Here is a 21638-nt window from a genome sequence, read left to right on the forward strand (position 1 = left end):
AAGCAGTAACAAGTAGTAATCGTTATACGTTGTCGGAAGCATCAGGGGTGGTCAGCTGTGGTCAGCAGAGGCTAGCAGTGGCAAGCAGTGGCAAGCAGAGTCCAGCAGGGGCAGACAGTAGCAAGTTGTAATCGTTATACGTTGTCGGAAGTATCAGGAGTGGTCTGTAGCGGTCAGCAGAGTCCAGCGGAGGCAGGCAGAAGTCAGTAGTAATCGTTATACGTTGTCAGAAATATGAGCGGTGGTCAGCAGGAGCCAGCAGAGGCTAGGATAGGCTGGTACAAGCCAGTAGTAATCGTTATACGTTGCCAGAAGTATCAGGAGTGATCAGCAGCGGTCAGCAGAGGCCAGCGGAGGCCTGTAAGAAAATTCAAAAGTACATGTAGTCGTGCCTTGTACCTCGTGCTTTTCACCTTAGTCTTTAGGTAAAAATAGGTATAACTGGGAAAAACAGTTTTGTGACATTACCTCTTAACTCAAGTTAGCCACCAGTAGAGGGATGGAGAGACCAGCAGTGGTCAGCAGAGGTCCGCGGAGGCTGTCAGAAGTCGGTAGTAATCGTTATACGTTGTCAGCAATATAAGCAGAGGCCAGCAGAGGCTGGGAGAGGCTAACAGTAGTCAGTCGTAATCGTTATACGTTGTCAGAAGTATCAGGAGTGGTCTGTAGCGGTCAGCAGAGACCAGCGGCGGCCTGTAAGAAAATTCAAAAGTACATGTAGTCGTGCCTTGTACCTCGTGCTTTTCACCTTAGTCTTCAGTTAAAAATAGGTATAACTGGGAAAAACAGTTTTATGACATTACCTCTTAACTCAAGTTAGCCACCAGTAGAGGCATGGAGAGACCAGCAGTGGTCAGCAGAGGTTCGCGGAGACTTGTAGGAAAATTCAAACGTACATGTTGTCGTACCTTGTACCTCGTACTTTGTGTGATACCTTAATAATTTTGTACGTAGAATTCTCAGGGGAATGGATCTGTGAAACAAAAAATATGTATCTCCATTTAAGAAAAGTATGCAATTCTTAATTCCACCTGCACTGTTGAATTCGAACCTAATTTAAGGTCTTACATATACAGTGCTCATCGGGTCATTTTCCTTTCTGCTCTGTCATTTTTTCGTAAATGCGTTAACAAGGGAGTTATAGCCTGTATCAGTTGCACGAACCTCCCCTTCTGCATATAAAAATAATCAATGTCGCCATTATCGTATCATCCGTCGAGTAACGTTATTAACCACCGTCGTCGAGGATATTTTTAATCGCGTTTACGTACTTCGAAGCACGAGTGTCGTGGCTACGAGATAACTTATCATCGTTGAACAACTCGTTACTCCCTCGAAATTCCTCGGGACCGTGTTTTTACCTCGTACCTAAGAAGAATCTTCGCGATACCGCAACGCTGTAAAATGTTGGCGCTCGCCGCGGAGTTATTCGCCGTCTAATTATTCGCAAAGAAAGAACATACCAAGATTGCGCGAACTTTCGTAGTACCGTCGAGACTTTTATTTGCGCCAATTCCTCTGGCAAGTAATTCTTCCGGGGTAAGGGAGGCTTGCAAATTGGCCACCGGAACGGCGAACGGATTCGATGCTGGCCGGTGGAATCGTCAAAAAGAAGCAGCCCCGCAAGTTCGCGGCAACAGTTTACGATGATATTCATTTGGCGCCTAGTTGCTCGCAACTTCCTGTGGCCGTGAGCATTTCCGCGTTTGCAAACAACTTGCGTTCGACCGACGGAACTTGGCAAGACCTTTTTCCCCCCCGCGCCGAAGAATGCCTCTGCTCGATATTTAAGTCGGTTGCAGAAATCTTCCTCCCATTGAAAACGAACCGAACAACTTCGAATTCATTCCTCTCCCATCCGATAGCGGCGAGTTCCACAACTCGATAGAGTCCACGATTTAATGAAAAATACTTTTCCTCGTCGTGGAATTCAGTTTCCCTCCGACGTAGACAACCATAAACGCGCGAATAATTGCTTTCGTCGTTGCTCGGATAACGAATCGCCTGTTCGACGCGAACGAACCCAACGATGGCTCCACCACTTCTCTTGGCAAACGAGAAAACTTGACGCTTTCTGTAAGGTAAACATTTTCAGAGTCAGTCTCTGCTCGAAAATAATTTATATTAGAACCTAAAACATAAATATAAATTGAGGCAAGAAGCCATAACGAGATCTGTCAGACCCACGTGTGTACACTTTCAGGGTTCCAAAGTACCTTAAAACGAACCAAACACAATTTTAAAAGGCACGGTAGATAGGAAAAGAGGGAGTCGAGCAGTTCTTCGCGGTGACTCAATGAATTTAATTCGAGAAAAAGTCAAAGGGCGGGAACGAAGTCACGGCTGAGGAAGAAAAATGGTCGACCAAGTGGGTGTCTTCTCTTTCGAAGTTCGAGGACGTTAAGGGGAAGTTGCGCCCACTGCTTAGCTCCCTGCAGTTTTTATCTTCGCGAAATCGCCTAAGCAGTTGGCCCTTACTTTACGGCTGGATGGCGAGTTTCTAAAGTTTCGTCGAAAATCGGGCCCCCGGAAGATGCGCTCCGAAGCGCGAACGTAATTAAAAGTTTCGCGATAAACGGGGCCGGTCGACGTTATTTGTTAACGCTTCGCGAATGATCGCGCGTTACTTCGCCGTGTTGTTAAATGACGCGAAATGCGCGATAAATTGTTCTGTAGAAGCGAAGAAACGCGAATTAGCTTCTCGTGTAGTGGAGAACGATATTGATGTCCATGTTTAGTGTTTTCGAAAAAGAAACGGGTTCAAAGATTCACAGATCTTTCACAATGGAATAAATATCTTTATAGCAATTGTTTCACATCGACGTTACCATATTTTAGCCACCTGAAACAAACTTAAGAAGGTAACAACATCGACAACGTTTTCGAGGATTAATCTAAGTAGAAATCTCGAACAATGGTCAGACATGTTACTTGAAATCTACTGATGAATCGTAGATATAAGTGGGACGCATTATCCATGGAAAGAATATGTTAAACATATATTAAACAAAGTAGGAACCCATTATTTGTCGAAATATTTTAACATGAATATTTTAAAAAAGTTGTGTTGGATTGAATTGAAACATTATATTCTTCTTCGTTTCGACAAGTCAATTTTATTCTTGAATTTCGTTATTTTTTTTCTTTTTTTTTACTACGTTTCCAACACACTGGTAGCCTCTAAACTGGAATCTTCAAAATCGTTTTTCGTCGAAAGCGGAGCATAGTTTGAAAAAATTCTGGTCCACATTACTTTTCTGGTTATTGAATGTAACAGAGGAAGCTTTGCTATAGGTTCGAATTTGATCTCTTGAGTTTTTTCATTTTTCGATGGCTTCCAGCGCTATGAGTTCAAAATAAAAAAAAGGTTTCGAAATTCAATGTGCATTTCAGGAGAGATTTTTTCAAGGAATAACGAAGTTTGGTGTAGTAATTTCTATAATTAAATTTCTTAATTAAATTTGTGACAAAGAAGCTTTTAGTGTTTCGTGTTTATGAAAAGAAATATGAATTTATTAACAAGAAAATACGAATAAAAATTCATTCTTTCAGCACATTTCTACATTCGTTTCCAAGGAAGAGTATGTTACTGTCGCCTTGTAATGTTTGCTATAGATTAAATGATGTAAACACGTATCGCTTTTTAATGCAGCCATACTTTTAACGCATAATTTACATCGTCGTGGATTCGATACCGATATCTGTAGACTAATCGTTGCACAACAATTCCGTTCTGTATTACTGTCTACTATTTCCTGCATTTCAGCCCTTATTTTTCCGTGTATTGTTATCCAGGCCGTCGAGAAATCTCATATTTACGGTAGATCTTTCTTCGAGAAATAAGAAACAAAATAGAAAGCATGAAATCGACTTCCAAGAATATTTCACGTAAACTGCACGAAGACGTATTTATGCATTATTTATTAAAAAACGAACCGTACAACGCGAACGGAGAAAAACACTTTCTTTGCACTATAATTAATTGTTGATTTAATTTACTTTTACTTAAATGCGAAAAAAAGAGTGGCTGTTTTAACTACATTCCTATCACGAAGTTTATTTACAAATTATGTTTGACTTTCGTATAGTTTCTTCTGTCGCGTGGAGGATGACTCGAGAATTTTAATGGGAAATAATATTACCAGAGGTGGCTTTAAAGTAGCAAAAACTTTTATTACATTTTAATTCGATAGAAATTCCAATGTAAATGCAACTCGTCAAAACAAATCTGTTATTTTTGCTCGGTCGTAGCATCCAAGAATTTCGAGAACCGTAAGAAATAAAAATTCGTTAGATCTTTCGTTAAATATTCGACGGTGCAGGGTTGCTGGTTTCATGGCACGGTGATGTGCTACGGCATAGTGGTTAAGAATCACTGCTCTAACCCCACTAGCATCGCTTCCACCCCCGTAGCCAGCAGCAATGCGCCGTAATATCGTTCCACGTGGCATTCCACGGGACTTTCTTGCGAGCCCCAGAAATATTGGATTCCGGCACGAATTTGAATTTCCCCCGGCGTATCGTCGCCGGATATCTCTTACCAGGCGACCCCTCTGTTTTTTCCAAGACCCACCCTCCCACTCGAGCCAACGGGAAAGACGCTCGCGACTTCCCCCGGAAAGGTTTTATCGAGGACGTTCGCGTTGCTTGTTCGCGAAACGTTGCGCGCAAAACTATGGACTGCCTTAAGATTTATATTTCAGCGGTACGTTTTTACGAAGATATTTCTTTATGGCTCTTCGATGCCTTTACGACGTACTCGGACGAATGTTTCGCGGAAACGACACCCTTTAGGATCGATACACGGAGCATGTTACGCAAGATTGATACGACTATTGTAATATAATGATTATACGTTTCCGTTGCATTTAGGAATATACAGAGTGTTTGGCCAACCCTGGGAAAAATTGTAATGGAGGATTCTGGAAGCCAAAATAACACGAAAATCAAGAATATCAATTTGTTGATGGAGGCTTCGTTAAAAAGTTATTAACGTTTAAAGTTCCGCCCGTACTAAATTTTTTTCTAGAAAGTGGGTAGGATTTCGGGGGTATGTCTATTCACCAAAAATGATTGTAATTGACCCCTGCAATCGAAAATAATTTTTCCAAAACGATTTGAAGTTTTTTTCCCCCGTCGAAAAATTTCACACATTCTCGAATTTTTTTCTAGAAAGTGGGTAGAATTTCGGGGGTATGTCTATTCACCAAAAATGATTATAATTGACCCCCGCAACCGAAAATAATTTTTTTAGAACAATTTGAAACTTTTCAATTTTCAGGGTGACAGTCAGACATTATATTTTCAGTAATTAATTTTTCTCTCGAAAGTGTACAGGATTTCGAGGATATGTATAATGATCAAAAATGATTGTAATTGACCCCCGCAACTGAAAATAATTTTTTTAGAACGATTTGAAATTTTTAAATTTAATTGTTAATCGCGAAGAGTCAGAGTGGGAGGAACAGTTCTCCCTAAATTTCACGCGCTTAGAGTGTCACAGTAAATACACTCCACTTGTCATTATTGTAAAATGAACGTTTCCAACAAATCACATATGCAAAAACATATTTCTTTTCAATATAAAGAGAAAATTCACTATGTGTTAAAGAAGGAGGTATACGCTTAAACATGAAAGGTATTTAAGTGTCCAAAGTGAGACAAACAAGAACCTAATTAAATGTAAAAATAATAATTACTGATCGAGTATTTCACACGACTGTATTTGTAGTAGAGGATAAAACAAAATTTAATTTTCACGTGAGTTTAATATCTACGGAAACTCCGAGGAACACGAGCGATGGGGGTGTTGTTGTTGGGAGCTGCAAAGCGCTGATCGGTAATCAGAACACTAAATCGTTCTGTTTGAAGCGTCTGGATGCGCTCGAACGCTCGACGCGATCTCGATTGAGGATCGACAAGGGCGCGTTATTGCATTCCGTCGCTTGCAACGCAACGACAAACTTAAGGCGCTCGGTGTCATTAAGCGATTTCCTTTTGTGCCGGTGCTCTGCCAGGAACAACTGCAAGGGAGCAACTCGATACACCCTTAAACAACGGAGAAGGCCTCGCCCCGCGTCTTTGAGAAACTTGTACTTACCCCGGACTTCGAACAATTCGCCGTCCAACTAAACGCCCCTGGGTTACACCTCATCATCGCGCGAACATTAACTGTCACTGGGAATATCTCGTTAGAGTCGGAAATCGCACCTTCGAGAATAATTACGAGGCTAACTGCAACGATATGCAGAGCTCTTTTTGCGAAACGATTAAATGGCGTGGTATCATTCTCTGGTTCATCCTGGAAAAGATTGGGATGAAACTGAGATGGGATTCTTAGCAGTGGACTACAATTATAGACACCTACTCTATACACTCGTATTCGTACGCTATAATTCGCTATACGTGAAAAGAAACTTGTGTCTTAGGAATTTTCTTTCCCTTTGAATTGGAATTTAGTCCCTCAAATATCTCAGTATATGACAAAATAGACGTTCAAAAACAACGACTCGAATCAGGTTTTCTTCCATTTATAGTAAATCACTATTACAAGTGAAAGTAGCTGTACCTAGAACAGCAAATATGTTTCACGACGATTCGATACAATTCAGCCCGAAGCGTACGTAAGTTTAAATTAAAAATAAGGTGAAAATTTTTGTCGACGAATTTAAAGCTAGAATCAATTTGAATTTCATTCCATCCGTATCGATTCACTCGATTCTAATTTTTTTCATTTTTATAATTGAACCTCTCCACATCTGGCGGTACAAATTCGATAGCAAGATGAGAGAACTATACACCCGCGTTACTTTATACACCGGCGTTTGATTTAGTTCGAAGCGGAAATAAAATGGCAGCTTCTTCAACGGACGAAGAAAAGTTGCAACCTCAACGATGCAGTCTTTGTTCCCGCGACGACAACAGTAAATGATAAGCCACCGGGTCTGTGTAATTGTCGGGAAAATACTAACAGCTCTTGATGTCGCCAGGGACTCTTGTTTTGCTCGAATCTCTTTGCAACACTTCCGGCAGCTTGCGGTTCCAGTCGAGGATGTAACGGTCGCGATACAAGTTCGTTCTTCCGTGCCTGATGTCGTGGCAGACCTGTTTCCCCAAGTTCTGTGATCTTGAAGCTTGCACGAAGGCAGGAACAGGTTACGTGAATGAGGTGGATTCGGAATCGACGTTGAAAAACAATTGGTGCACGTCAATGTTCGACCACTTAACGTCCAAGCGACGTGTCTTGGCCATTCAGGGCTAATTATGTGTCATAAAGTAGAATAGCAACGTGTGAAACATGAGTTTGTATCGTGGATATGTAAAATCTTTTTTCTGTTTTCCAAGGAAATTTATAATAAAATCTATCACAAGTGACAATAGAAAGGTCAAAACGCAAGTAAAGAGATGTAATTTTTAAACGACTCCAAAGTAATATTTTTCATTTTCATTTTCGCTCTCATTCGAACGCGAGAACCTTGAAACTTCCAGCTTTTGAAGTTTCTGAAATAGCACGCGGTTCCCAGTTTCAGTCCGCGCGATAAAATCTTCGGCTGGGGAAGTGTTAACAAAAGAACATCGTTATAACTTCTCGTCGTGAATTTTTCCCAGTAATTCGATTGCACGCGGTAGCGGGTACTCCCGACGATTAAAATTTTAAACGACTGCGTGAAATCGCGGAGATCAAGTCGACTGGCCGCGAGCCTTCGATGTTAACGATCAAAGTTTTCAGAACAAGTCGATACAGGATTTTCTTCCGCTTTAATCGGCCCGAAACTTTTTTTCAAAGATTTTCTGAATAACACCGTTCGACGATATTCTTAACAAACGCGAGAAACATCTTTTAAAAACAACTTTCACGTTTTATTTATCAATTCAATTGTAAATTATAATCTATCGACAGATTTTTTAAATCAAAGTCGAAATAATTGACGAATTTCACGAACGATTCTCAATTAAAACATTTTTTATAATGTTCCATCGATGCAACGCTCTCATAAACGTCCACGGATCCGCCGACGGACGACTTAATGCGTCTCGCGGGGAATAACAAATGAACCCAGAACTTATCTTGCACTTATCGCGAGCGATTAAACGTCGCGACGCGTGACAAATGCAGCGGTACGAACTTGGCGTAACGGCCTTCAGAAATTAATTGATAGATATTGCTGGGTTCGGAGTCGCCGCCGAAGTGCTATCAATTACAAGCTCCACGGGAACGCGAGTACGTCTCGGAGACTTATTGAAGTTGCGAGCGGGACAACGCTTAAGCACTGGCCAAAATCTGCCGCGTCGAATTTCGAACCGCCTTAGGCCTTGCCAAACAAGCCACCAGTGCCTGGAACTTCGAGGCTCGCTTTGAAGACTCGCGAATCGGAACGATTATGAGTTTGTTCAACGTCAAACGCTCCGACGATCGACTACTTGACGACGACTCGCCCCTTTGAACACCTCGAGAATACGCCATTCCCCGACCGGCGTTTCAGGTTTATTTATTTAATACGTCGAAACCTTTTTACTGATTACTTTCGTGACGACGAGTTTCAATTTCGACCATTTGTCTACTGATTATTATTTTTTTATGGTCGAAAGTTTAAGTCTGCTGTCATAGATATCACAAAAATTTTAATGGGAGATTCTAGAGGTCAAAATAAGACAACAATCAAGAATACTAATTTGTTGATTGAGGGTTCGTTAAAAAGTTATTAACGTTTGAAGTTTTTTCTTAAAGAATTTTTTTCTCGAAAGTGCCTAGGATTTCGGGGGTATGCCTATTCATTAAAAATGATTGTAATTGATCCCCGCAACTGAAAATAATTTTTCCAGAACGATTTGAAATTTTTCTTTTTCGCCGAAAAATTTAGGCACCTACCCCCTGTCGATTTTTCTTAAAAATTAGTTTTTCATTTTTAATACTTTTATTTGACGCCTTACAGAAAAGTTGTTTAATACTTTTTTATAGGTACCCATGAGCTCTACTTCAGAAAAAAGTTTCGTTGAAATATATTCATTATTGTAGAAATTATAGCTGTTTGAAAATTGGACGATTTTTATGGGGTTATTCTCACTTTACGGGGCAAAGAACCAACTTTTCGAATATTTTTGGTATTCTCACATATTCTCCATCAAAATTCGCGTAGTTTGCTTTTTTAAACATTAAAATCGTCCAATCCGTTCAAAAGTTATGATGTTTTAAAGATTCGCATGAAATTTCTAGCAGAGATTTCTGGCCAGAAATTATATTTTGGGTAAGGAATTTTTTTCTCGAAAGTACGTAGGAATTCGGCGGTATGTCTATTGACCAAAAATGATTGCAATTGATCCCCGCAACTGAAAATAATTTTTCCAGAACAATTTGAAAAAATTTTTTTCCGTCGAAAAAATTCAGGGAAACATATCAATATATGGTCAGACATCACAGTTTCGGTAAGGAATTTTTTTCTCGAAACTGAGTAGGATTTCGGGGGTATGTCTATTCACCAAAAATGATTGTAATTGACCCCTGCAACTAACCATAATTTTTTCAGAATGATTTTAAGTTTTTTAATTTAATTTTTTAATAACTTTTTAACGAAGCCTCAATCAAGAAATTGATATTCTTGATTTTCGTCTTATTTTGGCCTCTAGAATCCCTCATTAAAATTTTCCCCAAGGGTGGCCGATATTTGAGTATTTGATTTTTCATTTATTGTTGGTAGTAGTTCACAAGAGTAACTTTTGTTTGAAAATAACGAAAACATATGCATCGTATATAATATTACCTAGTAATTATTTTGGCATTCGACTCATTTCAATTTCGACCATTTGACTACCCCTCTATTATTTTTTAATTCTTCGTTCCATGACTAAAAGTCTGAGTCTCCTACCACGAATATTGCAATAATAAACAATTACATTTCTAGTTTCCTTTCAAAATTTTACATTTTGAAAGTAGCACCTTGACACATCAAATTTGACGTCAGTGTGAGTTGTATTCGAGTTTTCATTTACTCGTGGTGGTAGTTCACCTTTTGTTTGGGAATAACGAAAACATATGCATCGTAATTATTTTGTCTGAATTCCATATTGCATTAAGTGTAATTTAAATACGATCGATTGTGTAATTTTTAATAATAATCAAAATTTTATTTTGGAGGACGCCTATACGTTTAAACTAGAGTCGATATTCGAAACTGAGAAGAATTATAATGCATCACGTTCGACGTAATTTGCATATGCGTGGTTTACATCGTCGTTCGAAACATTCATTTAACGCGAACGGGAACCGTGCTCGCACGCAGGAAATTCAAACATTTTTCATTGTTACGCGTTTGGTAAAACAAGCAAATTCTGTTCGGATCGGCGGTCTATATTGGCAACCGGAGTCACGTTACAATCATATCAATTCAACTTCAATTACAACGGACCGTTTTGTTTGAGGAAATCGATCGCCACCATTTTACCGATTAAAATTTCGAACTGGGGAGTAACGACTTTTCAAACAAAATGGTCAATCAAATCAACTCCGGTCAAATGAATTTCCCATCGCTAGGGAGACGGAGCAATTATTAATAATCAAATCGAACGGCGTTGATATTTACAATAACGATCGCGCGATATCCTACAGGAGAGCGTCTCGATCCTCGATATAGGTTTTACCTTTCGATCGAGACGTGACTCCTGAAAACTTCCCTAACGTCCGAAACTTTAATCCAGCGCGACGTTTCGGGAATTTCACCGTAAAAGCTAACAAGCTGGACCTTCCCGTGTATTACCAACGATAAAGAAACTGCCGATATTCTCGTTCGTTCGATCATGGCCGAGACGAACAATCTTAATCATTGTACCTCGTGAAACTCGAACCTGACCCGTTCGTAGTCACGTTTTCGACCCTCTGTTCTACGAAAAACCTGGTTCTCGATTTCAAAATCTCGATAAAATCGATGGGAATGTTGACAACAGCGATCAGAATTACGATAAATTGAATTTAAAAAAATAAACACCGTTACTTGAAACGCAAAAACTCACGTTTGGCAATTAGAAATTTATTTCCACGCAAGAATAGTTATGTGGCGCTGCGTCGCCGCGGTGTGGAAACTCGTGAGAATCATAGGAGGGCAGAAAAAAAAGAAGGGCGCGTTTCGTCTGGGTCTGCTAGTGGATTCATCAGTAAGGCTATCTAGCTGACCCTGCCATAAACGACTGGGATATTGGTAAGTCATTCGAGGAGTGTATATACAGGGTGTTCGGCCACCCCTGGGAAAAATTTTAATGAGGGATTCCAGAGGCCAAAATAAGACGAAAATCAAAAATACCAATTTGTTGATGGAGGTTCCGTTAAAAAGTTATTAACAATTAAATTCGAAAATTTCAAATCGTTCTGGAAAAATTATTTTTGGTTGCAGGGGTCAATTATAAGCATTTTTGGTGAATAGACATACCCTCGAAATCCTACCCACTTTCTAGAAAAAAAATTCAGTACGGGCGGAATATTATTTTAAAATTCATATTTGCTTTCAGGAATACGAGTAATCAACAAATTTAATTTTCTTGCTTTCAAAATTTGATGACATCCATATATAAATGTCACCGTAGCAAATTTCATGATTTCTCAATTTTCTTCCAAGATGTAAAGCAAAGCAATGGTCAGTTTTATAAATACCAAATTAATCGACAAAAACACATCTTTGCTCAAATTCTTACACTAGCAAACTGTCACACCTGCATTTATTTGTTTATTTTAATCTCTTTTAGTTAGTTTTAATCTCTCTAGTACAAATAAATAATAATTGTCAGTAGCTCTAGCGTTAAGTACCATTTGGAAAGAAAACAATCCTTCCCACAATTTAATAAACAAGCGTGCTAGTACTACCAAAGCAGTCAAAATGATTCATAGTTCCTAACAAAATTTGTAAAAAATTTACTGGTCCGAATCTTTGAAAATTTACCCTGGTTTTCTATGGAAGAATAAACATTTATTTCCATTGCATTATATATTTGAAAAAATCTAAGAGTCCTGAAGACGTATCTATCGTTTTAATCTCTTTGGTACAAATAAATAACAATTATCGGTAGTTCTAGCGTTAAGTACCATTTGGAAGGAAAACAATCCTTCCCACAATTTAATAAACAAGCGTTCACGAGGGGGTTGATAGTATAATCTCGGATTTCAGGTGCCGCGAGTCAGTATATCGTGTCAATCACCCGTTTCACCAGCGTCGCTCGAAAAAAATTCCGCAGACCGTGGCCATTTTCCGCGGCGCAAAATGGCCCCGAACCGACTGGAAAAAGTGTGCCGTAAGCGCTTATTCCGCTCGAGTCGGCCACGGGGCCGTAATTTTCCGTGGTCGAGCGTTAGTCGGACGAGGCGGTTATTATCAAGAGAAATTAGTTTCGCCCGGAAGAATCCGGGATTCGTCAGGTGTGCGTACGTACACATTTCGGGCAAGTCAACTCGCGCAGAAATTAGCTCGAAAGTTACGAGATCCTCCCGACCGTGTTCGTTCCCTTGTCTTTGATCCTCTTTTAAAATCCTCGGCTGCTGGAGGAATTGGGAACCGAGCGCGGAAAAGTTTCCGGGATTTTACGGGTGCATCACCGAATGCCCTAAATTAGCGTCTCGCTGACTGGGGTCAACCGTTGGAATAATTAACGAATGTCTGAATACTTTCACACGTGTAACGATTAAAACACATTTACTAACGTGATTTGAATAAGGTGTTATTTAATTCCTTTATTATTAGAGAAAATAGAGAAAACGTTCAAATCATCTGTGCAAAATTTAATTTTCTCTAATTCACATTTAAAATATTTTTAAAAGTTTTAACAGAATTTTATCTGTAATCGAAGCAATTTCACCCTGAATAAATCTTTTTTATGTCTCACAATCTCGTCTTAAAATCTAATTCGATTCTGAGCAAAATTGGACCGTGTATAACGATTGCTTGTATATTCGTTACTTGCAGTAAAAAGTATTCTAAAGAAATCTCCCGCAGAAATACGTTCTATTTGGCGAACTTAAATAAATATCCCACTAAATGTTTCAGTAAATAAAATTCAAAGAATTACGTTTTATTAAAATAAATATCTTCGATGGGGATGGAATTAAAGCGATGTGTTTTCGTCTCTGATAATTTCTCCTGCGACCCGTGTTTGCCTTATTTAATTACGTGTAATTGCGACAGCGAGCGAATTAATAGCGATTTCGTCACGGCGGCGCAACAATTTTCCTGGTAGCAACGGTAAAAATGGCACGACCCACGCCCCAATTGACATTGCCTTCAAATTAGCCTGTCGAGAGCGCATTTAATTGCCGTTAATGTTTTTAACAGGACGGGGAACGCTGTGTGGCGAAAAAATGTTTCGGGGACGCGAAATGAGTTTGCACGGCGTTAACGAATCCGCCGTTTGTCGCGTGACTATGGTTTAACAATAGCAGTCGTACCATCAATATTTATCCAACCTCCCGAAAAACGCCCTTTGACGCTTTTTACCAAAGTGATGTCGTTGTTCGAACCAATAGGAACAATTTCAAATGACTTTCGTTCGAACACCAAGTATCGTAATTAATAATATTGAATTTTTGATAGTTCCAGCGCCTAAAATTTCAATAAACTACCATTACGTAAGCCCTGAGGAGTTACAGAAAATATAATAGGAACGTTACAACGTTAACGGCAGCAATTTAATTAAAAACACTTAACGATCTACGAGGATCAATTAATCGAAAACTCTCGACGCCCGTGTTTTTGTTATTTCGCTGATAACTCGGCCGTCGCTTTAATTACGAATTCGATTACATACTTGTGAATAATAGACGCGTAATCCTTTATGGTAATTTCCAGCGCAGGTGCATCGCACTCAACAAGTAGTTTGTTAATTCCGCCTCGATATCGGGTCGGTAGACGATTAATGCGATTAAACGATTCGCTAAGAGGCATTGGGAGCGTGGTTTATGATACATGTCGTGTTTCAAATATGCAGAGGGGGTTTAAGAAGTTCTTGAGAGGATTCCTCGTTGATCCGAAAACGTCAACACGGAAACCTGCCGAGGGTAGGAACAAGGGTAGAAACAAGTGTTGTGGTTCAGGAGTGCATCGCGCAAGTAGCGATGGGTCTGAAACGTGGATCGACGCCATCAAGGTACAGATACAATTCTCCAAAGCGACTTTATCATCCCCATCACTCACATTTAATCATTTCAATTTTACTGTAAATTTTACAACGCTCGTACGAAATTGAAATAAATGTGCAACGAGCAAAATTTTTAAGCAAATTTCTAAGATAAACGCGATTAAAATCGAAGGACTCGTAGACAATATTGCCATTTGTATAAAAAGATTCTTATAATTTAACTAATATAATTGAATTTTACTTGAACTACGGTCACTCACGAATCTTTCAAATAGCGATGGATCTGAAACGTGGATCGACGTCATCAAGGTACAGATACAATTCTTCAAAGCGACTTTATCATCCCCCTCACTCACATTTAATCATTTCAATTTTACTGTAAACTTTTAACGTACGAAATTAAAGTAAATATGCAACGAGCAAAATCGTACTAGAAAGTAAATTTTTAAGATAAACGCGTTTAAAATCGAAGGACTCGTAGACAATATTGTCATTTATATAAAAAAATTTGTATAATTTAACTATTATAATTGAATTTTACTTGAACTACGGTCACTCACGAATCTTTCAAATAGCGATGGATCTGAAACGTGGATCGACGCCATCAAAGTACAGATACAATTCTTCAAAGCGACTTTATCATCCCCATCACTCACATTTAATCACTTCAATTTTACTGTAAATTTTACAACGTTCCTACGAAATTGAAATAAATATGAAACAAGAAAAATTGTACCAGAAAGCAAATTTTTAAGATAAATGCGAATAAAATCGAAGTACTCGTAGACAATATTGCCATTTATATAAAAAGATACTTATAATTTGACTAATATAATTGAATTTTACTTGAACTGCGGTCACTCACGAATCTTTCAAATAGCGATGGATCTGAAACGTGGATCGACGCCATCAAGGTACAGATACAATTCTCCAAAGCGACTTTATCATCCCCCTCACTCACATTTAATCATTTCAATTTTACTGTAAACTTTTAACGTACGAAATTAAAGTAGAAGAACTCGTAGACAATATTGCCATTTATATAAAAAAATTTGTATAATTTAACTATTATAATTGAATTTTACTTGAACTACGGTCGCTCTCGAATATTTCAAATAGCGATGGATCTGAAACGTGGATCGACGCCATCAAGGTACAGATACAATTCTCCAAAGCGACTTTAACATCCCCCTCACTCACATTTAATCATTTCAATTTTACTGTAAATTTTACAACGCTCGTACGAAATTAAAATAAATATGAAACAAACAAAATTGTACCAGAAACCAAATTTTTAAGATAAACGCGAATAAAATCGAAGTACTCGTAGACAATATTGCCATTTATATAAAATGATTCTTATAATTTGACTATTATAATTGAATTTTACTTGAACTACGGTCACTCACGAATCTTTCAAATAGCGATGGATCTGAAACGTGGATCGACGCCATCAAAGTACAGATACAATTCTTCAAAGCGACTTTATCATCCCCATCACTCACATTTAATCACTTCAATTTTACTGTAAATTTTACAACGTTCCTACGAAATTGAAATAAATATGAAACAAGAAAAATTGTACCAGAAAGCAAATTTTTAAGATAAATGCGAATAAAATCGAAGTACTCGTAGACAATATTGCCATTTATATAAAAAGATACTTATAATTTGACTAATATAATTGAATTTTACTTGAACTGCGGTCACTCACGAATCTTTCAAATAGCGATGGATCTGAAACGTGGATCGACGCCATCAAGGTACAGATACAATTCTCCAAAGCGACTTTATCATCCCCCTCACTCACATTTAATCATTTCAATTTTACTGTAAACTTTTAACGTACGAAATTAAAGTAGAAGAACTCGTAGACAATATTGCCATTTATATAAAAAAATTTGTATAATTTAACTATTATAATTGAATTTTACTTGAACTACGGTCGCTCTCGAATATTTCAAATAGCGATGGATCTGAAACGTGGATCGACGCCATCAAGGTACAGATACAATTCTCCAAAGCGACTTTATCATCCCCCTCACTCACATTTAATCATTTCAATTTTACTCTAAATTTTATAACACTCGTACGAAATTAAAATAAATATGCAACAAGCAAAATTGTACCAGAAAGCAAATTTTTAAGATAAACGATGCTTATAATTTGACTAATATAATTGAATATTATATATAAAAGATTCTTATAATTTGACTAATATAATTGAATTTTACTTGAACTACGGTCACTCTCGAATCTCCCAAAAGTTTCTCGACAGTATCCGGGCAAACAACTACCGAAGTAAGTATTTCAGAGTTCACCTCCTAGTCCCAGGGACGGGTTCAATCTCATATTTTCCGGAATAACTCTCTCCATTCGTTCGTCGAAGCATTCTTATCGGACCACTTGTCCCCTGCACCATCGTGTCCCGTTTAACACGTTCGGTCCCAGACGCACACTTTACAAAATTAGCTTCGTCAGCCCTCGGCCAGGTATGTACAGCTGGAGGATTCCAGATGGCGGAAGATACAACCGTGCACCCGATTTCGACCCCTGCCTTCGAACTGGCCAACGGAGAATCGAGGTCGAGCCGAGTCAACGAGTTTCGTTCCCCATCGAGCGTCCCTTCTTTCCTGGTTTCATTGCAGCGATGGGACCAATTCATCGGCGTACTCGTTACTATTGATACGTGTCAGTTCTCAACCAAGCACTACCAGCTTGATAATTAATTAAACACCGTACGCTAGAAGCTGGACAAATGATTTTCCGACAGCGAAAGAAATTTAGATCGAGACCATTAATCAACTTTTTTAAATAGTTTCTTTACGAATAAAATATGTCCTCGTTGGATAAATTATAATTTAAATATCACAGCCAAAGTTGCAATTATCGTGGAAGTGAAGAGTTGGTATCGTAAGAGTTTACCAAGATGGACGAAGAGACAGAGACGCGTCTGAGCAATTTCACGAACCCAGTAAAGCACTTAATCGTTGTTGGGTAATTAATGACGTTTGTCGATTTCAAGATGATGGATTTAACGGTCATTTACCCCTTTCTAATTGTAACACAGAAACCTTTGGGGAGATATATCGGATTAAGGGCTGACAAGGGTAATACTGCAAGCTACGTGCTCGGAATAGCGGATGTTAATACGTCTTCGAAAGCTAATAAAAGCAGCCATCGGGGCAAACGCTGAACCGCTAACCGCCTAATCAGTTCTTTCCTCGAAATAGATACTACTCTGTTGCTCGTTATTCATTAAATTATTTTATCGTTTGCGATTTTTAACGATTTCACATTTCCAAACGAACGTGGTTCAACCCTCTTTATTAAAATTAATATTTACGATAAACTTAACTTCCTCCAACAGATAAAGTAAACATTTCTCACAATATAAATTCCACAAAAATATTCATAAATCTTGGATCACAATTCCCAAGTACTTTCCATGGAGACTTTGTTTAATTACTCCTTTTTATTTTTAGTCGTGTTAGACGATATAATATTGTGAAATAACGCCTCTCGTAGAGAATACGTTCACAGGGAAGCATTGCTACAGACTTTTGATGATATTTTTAGACAAACTTCCCAGTGTGCGACAGTCTGGAAAAAGCACCGCTTGAAAACCCACGAAACGATTACGTTCGACCGGTTGCAGTCGTTAATAGTGCTTTAATCCAATACCGTTCCATTGTGATCGATTGCTCGTGATAATTATTCTCGACCCCGTCGACGCTAGTTCGAGTTATCGGGTTAAAGGTCGACGCGCTGCTCTTATTGCAAATTTTTTCCGTCTATTTTCTTTTCTTTTTTTATTAGTCGAACGTTAGAGCGCTTTGGTAATTTAACGTCGTCTCGAGGACGCATCTTTAACGTTGGCAAATAGGTTTCTGCATACACGAAACGAAGTCTCAATGAAAGAACATTTTATTATTCATTTTCAATTTGTTTCATCACGTAGAATCACCCTATTCCTGAATGTATCATCGATACTGTATACTTAGAAACATATCACACGAACTTTTGTCAAATAAAATCGAGTTATTTTGATCGAGAAATCTTTGATATCTTGAGACTGAACAATCAACTTTGCACGAAATCATAAAACTTGTCTTTGTCGTATCGGTAATCGCTAATCTTGTGGAATTATTTGACTGATCAGAATTATGATTATTAGAAATACATTTTCAAAATTTATAAATTGCAAGAGAATGTAATTTAAAATTATTTGGAAGTCCTAAACCAAAGGATTTCGCAACAAGGTAGCAGAATGGAAACTAGCGTCGTTCCAATTTCGATTCTAATTCTCGACCGGGGCGATCAAAGTATTCGATAAAATGTAACGTCACCCTCGTTTTGAGCGAGTTCCGTGCCAATGATTGGAGCAAAAGTTTCCCCGGGCAGAAAAGGAAGGGATCGCGATCCGGGAAAGTTAATTTACGGCAAAATTACAATCCAGAAAGTTTGTAGATGACAAAAGCTCCGACGCCTTTGTCGGTGATTGCGTGTTAGTTAGCTACCACGGGAGGCGAGCTACATCGGAATGCAATTAGTTTTTCGAACGACCGTGAGAACGCGTACCAACGTCGAGTTGAAAAAAAAAAAAACATTTAAGAACTACTCTAGAAACGAAAGTTTCCATGAAAAGATTCGATGGTCGATCGTTTTCAGCTTAATTACCTACTTCCCTCGAAGCTTGTATCTACTCTCGTTTCTCTATGTCTAGGGGTCCATCCAAAATGTTCGAACTTTCGACATTCACGTAAATAATTATACAAGAAGTATTGTATTCGATACGAACGCCACTTCAGGACACAAGAAACAGTGAAAGTTTAATCGATAAAATGAAAATTTCGTGTCGTTTACAGAATTAATATTAAAGTTATGAGAAGTATTCGTATCTATTAATTTTTTATCATTCTCCATTTATTTCAGATATTCCAGGCATTTATCGGATTCGTTGGTAATGTTTCCCTTCGCGTTACTGGAATATCACAACCCTGACAATGGACGCTGAATAAGTGAATGTTTTCAATTTTCTATCGCAAGAATTTTACTCAACGTTTCGAAAAAGATAGTATCTCTTGGACGTTCATACATTAAGTAGATAAATCAAGAGAGCAATCAGCCACTCCCGTAAGATAACATCACGTATGCAAATCCAATTAAAGTTCCATGGCAGCCTTTACAAAGATTCTTTTTCTTGGGCTCTCCATCGAATACATTATGCATCGGAGGATCAAAGGACTCCAGAAAATAAAAATCCACCGGACTCGGGGCTAGCAAATGAACGTACCATGGAATAGATTCTGCGCGATTTAATTTTCCATTAGGAAATCATTAACACAAATAACTATATAGCTATTTTGGTTCGAGTGTGGCGACGCACCGTAATGCGTAAACCACAAGCAACATACAACATCTAATGGAACTTCCTACAATTACCCGTGCAATTATTACTCAAGAAATTTATACGTGATTGCATATCGAAGCTGAAATTAATACTAAAATAAAATACGATTTTGATTGACCCCTTGCAATTACGAATCTGACTCGTTATAAATTTCTGATGTCTAGTTTACACAATCATGAGGCTACTGGTCATCAAGTCTTACATTAAAATCGACAGATTTTTACATTCACGAGGTAATCGTAAAATAAATTTATTCTTTTTCGTGGCTAATACTCGTAAAAACAAATTTAAACAAAATTAAATAGTATAGGTTTGACAAATTATTCGAAATTAATTCGTACGTCAAGGGGTTAATTCAGAAACTTTCCAAGAAGATACTCAAAAGACTATTAAACGAATAGAGAAGATTAATTAAACGAATGTTTTTCTCGTTGAAGATCAAAATTGAAACAAAATTAAATTGTATAGGTTTGTCAAATTATTCGAAATTAATCCGTACGTCAAGGGGTTAATTCAGAAACTTTCCAAGGAGCTACTCAAAAGTCTATTAAACGAATAGAGAAGATTAATTATACGAATGCTTCTCTCGCTCATTTCCACTCGATAATTCTTCCAGAAAATAATCATGCGTAGCGTGAAACAATTAAAAATCGGTTTAATCGCAGCGTGAACGCAGTCGAATTTTTAAGCGCGTGTATTGGTACGATCACGACTATAAATTCACTGCTGCGAGGTGATACATCACCATTTTGTTTCCGAACTTCCAGGAAGGGGTTCGTCGATTTTTCGCCGGCCAGAATTACTTGCGGAATCGTGATCAAAGTGTCCGCGACAGGACTCACCGGTTCCGGGGGGTAGAATGAAAGTTTCGCGTTTTGTAGGACACCGCGCCGGGAGGGTGGCTGGCAAAACGACGAAACGGGGATGAAAAGGGTGGCCGTTGGCAGCGATGGACGGACGCGGTTTGTTTAAACGAAATGACACAAGGCTCGTAGATACACGCGGCGGGAAATGCAATTTCTCTCCGGTCTGCTCGACCGGCTACAATCAACCCCATCCACCCCCCGAGGTCTTTGTCCCCACCCTTCGCCTTTCATCGCCGCGCCAACCATCGCCTGACCGACCCATCCCACGAAACGAAATCTATCCGTGATATGCGGATTACCCCCGCAACCTGCAAAAAAGAAACTCGCCCCTTGGCATGACGGGGGGTGCAGGGGTGGTGGAAGATTGAAATATCGCTCCTCGTTTTTGTCTCCGTTTTCTTCTTTGATTATTCCCGACCGTTTCTTTCCCTCGGCCACACCCTCCTCGTTCGTTTTACATTTCTTCCACACCCCCTTTCTCCTTCTCCCGCCCTTTAACGCGTTCTTCTTCACCCCTGTCGCTGGCGACTCGGCGAAAAAGCAACTTTGACTATCTTTGTTCCCATCTATATCGCCTTCTTACGCTATCGGTAATTATTTCCTCAATTAAACTTCCGCGATAGGGTTGAATTATCGATGGGGGATTAGCGTTGAATTATGACGAGGAAGTATTTCCATTATCCGGCGAATTTACGAAAGGGATTCTTTCCCTTTACGTTTGCCGTGTGTAATATAAATTCTTTGGAAGAGGGCGATGCGGTTTATGAGATACGAGAAATGTTTATTCTGACGTTTCGGGCTATTTGTGGACCTTCGTCAAAATTTGAGGGGGAAAACCACTGTGACGGATTGAAAAAATCGAAATTTTTTTTATCTCTTTTCGATGTAGGGTTTTAAGAATAACTCCCTAAAATATTAAAGTGAAATTCGTATAAATAACAAAGTTACAGAAGATTTAGTAGATGTAAACAATGTAATGTGCGTGATGCTCGAAACTAACTGCTCTTTACATCATTCATTTGAAACTCTTTTATTATTTCTGCCGTGGTAGAGGTTTCATATGAATGGGAAGTGTTTTGGTCGAGATAACTATGTGAATCAAGAGTATTTAGTCTAGAGTGATAAGTGGTGTGAATGAAACGTACCGATACACGACCAAAGTGGTACAACTGGTAATTTATTTAGCCGTAATTCAATTTAACGATGGCTATTCAGGTTTGCTATAAATAATGAAGGTCCTCAATATTAAA

The 21638-nt window shown here is 38.7% G+C and overlaps 1 protein-coding gene across 3 annotated transcripts in view; it reads right to left on the bottom strand.

The window, feature by feature from the left end:
* Positions 1–225: 225 nt before the first annotated feature.
* Positions 226–21638, bottom strand: part of LOC143341966 (uncharacterized) — a 40562-nt gene continuing 19149 nt past the window's right edge. The window contains exons 6-8 of one of the 3 annotated variants that reach the window (XR_013079706.1): positions 804–2074; positions 469–693; positions 226–358 (exon numbers count right to left, since the gene is read on the bottom strand). The gene's annotated coding sequence lies outside the window, so the exon portion shown is untranslated. The remainder of the gene's footprint in view (positions 359–468; positions 694–803; positions 2075–21638) is intronic. The other 2 variants (XR_013079707.1, XR_013079708.1) reach the window with 2 other exon arrangements.

The sequence above is a fragment of the Colletes latitarsis genome, chromosome 5, assembly GCF_051014445.1.
Source record: "Colletes latitarsis isolate SP2378_abdomen chromosome 5, iyColLati1, whole genome shotgun sequence".
NCBI lineage: Eukaryota > Metazoa > Arthropoda > Insecta > Hymenoptera > Colletidae > Colletes > Colletes latitarsis.